This window comes from Lycium barbarum, chromosome 7 (assembly GCF_019175385.1).
Source record: "Lycium barbarum isolate Lr01 chromosome 7, ASM1917538v2, whole genome shotgun sequence".
In the NCBI taxonomy this organism is placed as follows: Eukaryota; Viridiplantae; Streptophyta; class Magnoliopsida; order Solanales; family Solanaceae; genus Lycium; species Lycium barbarum.
The window spans coordinates 52,382,666-52,388,967 of record NC_083343.1 but is presented as its reverse complement, the minus strand read 5'-3'; the positions used below and the strand labels follow the sequence as shown (position 1 = coordinate 52,388,967).

The window sequence follows — 6,302 nt, the reverse complement described above, 5'->3', positions numbered from 1 at the left end:
GGATGAATTTGGAAGATGGAAATGTATAATGAACTTGTATGTTGAAGGTTAGGAAAAATTGGAAAAGTAGTGGCTTAATGGAAAGTTTGAATGTTTGCATACCTTATGAATATTGTGTGAAAATGGTATGGATGCTTCCGACATATGTTGTAATGATTTTGATGGATGATGAATATGAGAATAATAAGTTTGGGTTGGAAATGTAAGGTTGAAACGCAAAATGTTTCGTTATGTCGAAAGGATGGCTAGTGATGCCATATCGTATGTTTAATGCATATTGTTGTTATTGATGCTATTTCTGGGTTGTTGTGATGATGAATTGAGCCGAGCTAAGTCTCGGGGATGTCTTATATACAGAGGAAATGCTGCCGAAATTTCGGTAGGCAAGTCAGTGTTAAGTTGGATTATTGAAAAGTTTGAAACTAACAAATTGTAAACTTGACCATTTCTAGATTTTGGACGAAATTGAAGTCGACGCCAAGCGAGCGTAAGGCGCTATCGAGGTATGTGAAGCACTTCCCTTTGTTCCTAGGCATGTTCTGGATGTGATAGGCTCGGCCGCGAGCCTTAAGTACGACTCCGTTCCCCGGAATTCGAGACGGAAAACCGCTCCAATTCCTTCAATTCAACTGAAGCTATTTTCTTACAAATTGCCTTTAAAGTGAATTTTTGTACAAAACTTCCCTAAACGGAGTCGGAACACTTCCAAACGATTATGGATGACCTCATAAGGTCTATTAGCGATAATTTACATATGTTGCCTCGAGTTGGTACGAGGCGGGCCCGCAAGGCCCGATATCTTCTGTAATACTTTAAATACTTCCGTTTTGTCCGATTTTCTCAGAAACCATCTGAACTATTATTTTGATCATGATACAACTATTTTTATGAAATTCTTACAAAATGATTTCTGAACATCTGAGAATCTGATTCTGATAATAATCTGTCGTGCCTTCCCAAATAGGATATAGGCGCGTACTATGCATACTATCCGTATACTCTGATTCTGACTTGCCGGTTGGCACCCTTTAGTCTGATTGAGTCCGTATGTGAGTCTGTATGTATGTGGTTTCCCATGGATTAGTTCGTGGCTGTCTCAATGCATTCCTTCACTGCGTCCCGGGCCAGGTTCTGTTATCGTGCATATTTCTCTGCATTGTTCACCGCGTCCCTCGGCGTACGGGCCGGGATCTGTTATATCTGTATGATTTTGATATATTGATCTGTGTATGGGGATGGCGGCCAGGATGGCATCTGATATGATCTGATCTGATCTGATTCTGTCTGTCCACCGCGTCCCGTACTAAGAGGGCCGGGTTCTGTTACCGCGCCCCCAGACAGGGCCGGAATCTGTATGTCTGTATGCATGTGCCATCAGTATTTATATAAGCACATGCCTCTGTATGATTCTGTATGATTCTGTATGGTTCAGTATGACTCTGCACTACTCTGCATGTATAATTCTGTCTGTCCGTCTGAATTACGACTATGTCTGTATGTCCATATGGCTTCTGATTCTATATGTCCGTATGGATTCTGATTCTGTATGTCCGTATCGATTCTGATTCTGCTCGTCTGTCCGGATTATGATTCTGTCGGTTCGTCCGAACCATGATTCTGTTTATCTGTGTGGATCACGATTCTGTATGTCGGTCTGGATCATGACTCTGTCCGTCCGTCTGATGTATAGTTTTGTCCGTTATATTTCTGTGACTCCGGTTCGGACTATGATTGTATCTGTTATGTTTCTGCTTTACATACTCGGTACATTTTTGTACTGACCCCCGTTCTTCGGGGGCTGCGTTACATGCCCGCAGGTACAGGCGCACTCGGTGACACGCCGCCAGTCTAGGGCACAGGTTCTGCTATCTTGAAGAGCTCCTTTTGCTTCGGAGCATGTACTTTGGTATATATATCTTCTGTTTTCCGTATGTTCTGTATGTATGGAAGTTCTGGGTACGGTGGGGCCCTGTCCCGTCATATGATTCTGTATGTCTGTAGAGGCCTGTAGATAGATGTGTGGGTTACGGGTTTCGTCTGTATGTTAGCCTTATCGGCTTATCTGTAAATGTCTGCATGTTCAGGTATATACATATATATGTTTGCGCGCGTGCCGTATCTGTATCGGCGTACTTCTGTAACATCTGTTTTAAAAAAAAAAAATCTGTATGGTACGAAATTCGGTCAGGTAGGTATGTACGGGTACCCAGTTAGGGTACCAGTCGCGGCACACGGGGTTGGGTCGTGACAGTTTACTCACCTATTTTTCTTATATATCCTACTGAAGGTAAAGGAAATTTCAGATTTCAATTTTTAGGGAGGAGCAACGTACAGTGCATTTTCTTTCTTTCTAAAGAATAAAGCAAAACATTATTTCTCTTTTGGAAAGAAAAATCATATGGAATTGGGGCAGCAACCTTCTTGCACGAGATTCATTCTCATATGAAATTACATATTCACATGGAGTATTTTAAACCAGCAACGTGAATTCTTTTGGCAAGCATCAACATGTTTTATTCTATTTTAGGCAGATTGGGGAAAAAGGAAAATTTGAGGTGTGAAATTGTTGTAACATTCAAGTGATTAGCAAGGTTAAGAAGCCAAGTTGATTAAGGTAATGTTTGATCTCTTTTATACACATTTTGGAGGCAATTTTAACATGTATAAGTTTATGGATATATGATGGAAATAAAAAGTTGTGGATGTTGATGTTGAAAGATGAATTGAGCCGTGTAGGGGCTGCTCTAATTAGGCACGAAAAATTTATTTTAAGTTGTTGTTATCATGGATTATATGGCGAAAGGATTAGAAAGTTAAAGTTAAAATTTTGTTGATATGAACACGTTGTTGTTCGTGTTGAGTTGAAGGAATTGAAAATGTAATTGTATCCATATGTTGTTGTTGGTATTTCTGTGTCAACAGGAGAGCAATTGGAAATTTTGGACAGGTGAATATATAGGGGAAGTGCTGCCGGATTTTCGCTAAATTTTAGATAATAGAAAATCTTAAAAGAGAATATGTATAAGCTAGAATATAGGTTCGATAAGAAATAGGCTATGGATTTGTAAACTAGATAATATAGTTACTAGCAATAACGTTACTTTTATATAAATAGGCTAAAAGAGCGACGAGACGAACGGGTTACGAATAGCCGCTAACAGGTATGTAAAGCGCAACCCTTCTTTCTTTTGGCATGCCTTAGTTTTCAATAGGCTATATCACGAGCCTCGAGGAAATTCTAAATTCGAAATCCCAGTACGTTATGATCCTTATATATATTTCTTGGCATTCTTATGTATGTTGTGATGAAGTATGAACCATTATGTCTTCGAAAGCATTGATTTCCAAACTTTGTACAAAAAGTTGTTTTAAAGAATTCCGTAACTACGAAACGCCGTATCTTTCACAGAAAGGCTCGGATTGCTCCAATATTTTTATAAGAGTTTGCATGATGTATAATGAGTATGTTTTCCATAGGCGGGCCCGACTCGGGTCAATACCCGTCCGTGGGTCCCGCGACTTTCCTTTATGTAATTCAGACGACTTTTGAAAGAATTTGGTATGATTATCATTTCGAATTTCAAGTATGGTCATTTACTTATATTTGAGTCTATGATAATGATTTTATGCATATGGTTACTCATGACTCTGCTCGTGCGTTTTGTTATATCTTTCGCCGGTTCCCGGGCCGGTTCTGTTATCGTGCGCACTTTGATATACTCCGGAGTTATGCTGTGTTTATGGTTCACCGAGCTACTCGCAAAAGAGGGTCGGGTTCCACATATATTTGGTGTTATGCTGTGTATGGCGTTATGTTGTGATGTGATATGTGACGGGGATACGAAGATTTGAAACATTCTGGTGTTATGCTGTGTTATGGCGCCATCGACGGGCGGGCGACCATATTCTTCTGTACCTTATGCATGACTTATATTTTGAAAGTAAACATTTTGATATGTTGGATTTATACTTATGTTCTGTACTACTATTTCGTTTATGCCTCAGATTTGTTCCTGTATTTTCTGCTTTGCATACTCAGTACATATTTCGTACTGACCCCCTTTCTTCGGGGGGCTGCGTTTCATGCCCGCAGGTACAGACGCACAGTTTGGTGATCCACCAGTTTAGGACACCCTCTTCTGCTGTTTGGAGTGCTCCTCTTATTCCGGAGCCTACATTTTGGTATATATACTTGTTTGATGCATATGTATATATTTGTTCAGGGGTACGGCGGGGCCCTGTTCTGCCATATGATTAGTTTGGTCTGTTTAGAGGTCTGTAGACGTATTTGTGGGTGTGTGTGCCTACTTCTGTACGGGTGTGTTTGGTATGATCCCATTCGTTATGGCAGCCTTGTCGGCATGCATTCGTATATGTGTTTTGGGCCGTTGTGCCATTTGATAGCCTTGTCGGCTTTTGGTACATTTGATAGCCTTGTCGGCTTTTGATACATTTGATAGCCTTGCCGGCTTTTTGATATATATACGTTTGCGTTTGAAATATGTCTAAGTCAGTTTGATATGATTTGTGGTAGTATGTGATTCGATTTGGATAAGTGTGTTACGATTTGATATGTTTGTCTGTATGGGTGTCCAAGTAGGGCACCAGTCGTGGCCCACGGGGTTGGGTCGTGACAATTTCAAAACTTTGGCTAACAAAGAAATGCCTAGATCACTTCCTAAACTTCTCACTCAATTTCGCTTCACCAACACACCGGGCAAGTTCTAGTCATCATTATCAAGCATGGATTATATCAGAGTTTCCTCACATTACACACAACACATAATCAACACAAAACAGATTCATACAACCATCAAATCAAGCAACTATCACAAATCATGCCAAGTGGGTCATACATGAGTCAATGCAGTCTACTATGGAAATGTTTCGAGGTAGGTTGCCTATTTTTAAGCATGCTTTTGAAAGATTTTCAAGAAAAACTCATGGTTTCCATATTTCACCTAACCTGAGCACCCAACATTCGAGTGGTTTGACAGGCTTGACTCCTACGACTCTTCTAAAAAAATTAAAAAAATCTAACCCGGTTCAAAGGTCCCCCCTTAGGAAAGAACCGAGGTCATAAGAAAACCCAAGGGGGTGGATGGTGTGTGCCACTAACGAGGGACTCAAGAAGCTACCAAGAAAACCTAACGCAAGAAAATGGAGATTTTGTTTTGACTCAAAGACTCAAACACTAACAGAAAGAAAACCTATGGCAATTTGATCACCATCCTTAACCTCAAAATGTTGTTACAAGGGATTTACAGACCGTAAACTGCTATCGTCTTCCAACCTGTCAAAAATTTCAACTTTCTGTCAAATGCTTCAAATGGTTAAAAACGACTTGTAACACGGACCGTAAATTGAAATACGGCCCCGTAAACTGAGTCGTAGACTGCCATGATCTCCAGCATGCCTTTCTTGTTTTGATATGGTTAAATACGGTCGCGAAGTACGGACCGTATAACAAAATACGGCCCGTAAAGTGGGGTTTACGACCACTGTGCATCCCGACTACTGTTAATAAAAAAATCAGATTTTGTGATTACTATAAGGGACCCTTTTCATTCAATTCATTTCATTTTCTCATCTACACCACTCAAGAACTCTCTAGAAAATTCTCCAAACACTTCAATCACAAGAATAACAAGGAAGTCAATGATCAACAACATTAAATCCATGAAACAAAGTGTGTGAAACTCAAGTGAAGTTCATCCAAACCAAGAAGTTCCAAAAACGAGTGAAGTAGGGTTTTGGTGCTAGAGGAGTAAATCCATTCAAAGCTTGTTCCACCATCATCTAAGGTAAGTTTCATGACCATTTCATGTTGTTTAAGGCATTGGAAGGTTAAGACACCTGATAAGTTAGTATTTTACCAACTTATCTCTTCTTTAATCTTATATTTTTGCTATGTTTGCTTGAGAAAATAGTGCATTTAATATCATTTACATCTATTTTACAGGTTTATGTGATTTAGAAGTGATCGGAAGAAACCAAGTGAAAATAAAGTCAAAAAGAGGTCAAATTGGACAAAACTGCACAGTTTTGCAAAACTGTCAAAAGTGGACAGTTTTGCAAACAACGGGACAGATTTGCAAAAAACGGGCAGAACTGCAAAAACGAAAATCAGGGGCATATGTTGTCATTTTTTGGACTTGGAAAAATTGGGAAACATAAAAGGAAGACTAGGGGGCAAAATAATTTCATCTTTGGCACAACACACAAGTTCTTGGAGGCTAGGGTTCATCACCAACACCTTGGAAGAGAAGATTTGGAAGCACCCAATGAGAAATTCTTTACCC

The 6,302-nt window shown here is 39.8% G+C and overlaps 1 long non-coding RNA gene across 1 annotated transcript; it reads left to right on the top strand.

Annotated features, from left to right (window-relative positions):
- Positions 1-2,263: 2,263 nt before the first annotated feature.
- LOC132602269 (uncharacterized) lies at positions 2,264-4,402 on the top strand. Its single transcript, XR_009567699.1, has 3 exons — positions 2,264-2,614; positions 3,116-3,161; positions 4,094-4,402. It is a non-coding gene; the product is annotated as an uncharacterized LOC132602269 (long non-coding RNA).
- Positions 4,403-6,302: the final 1,900 nt, after the last annotated feature.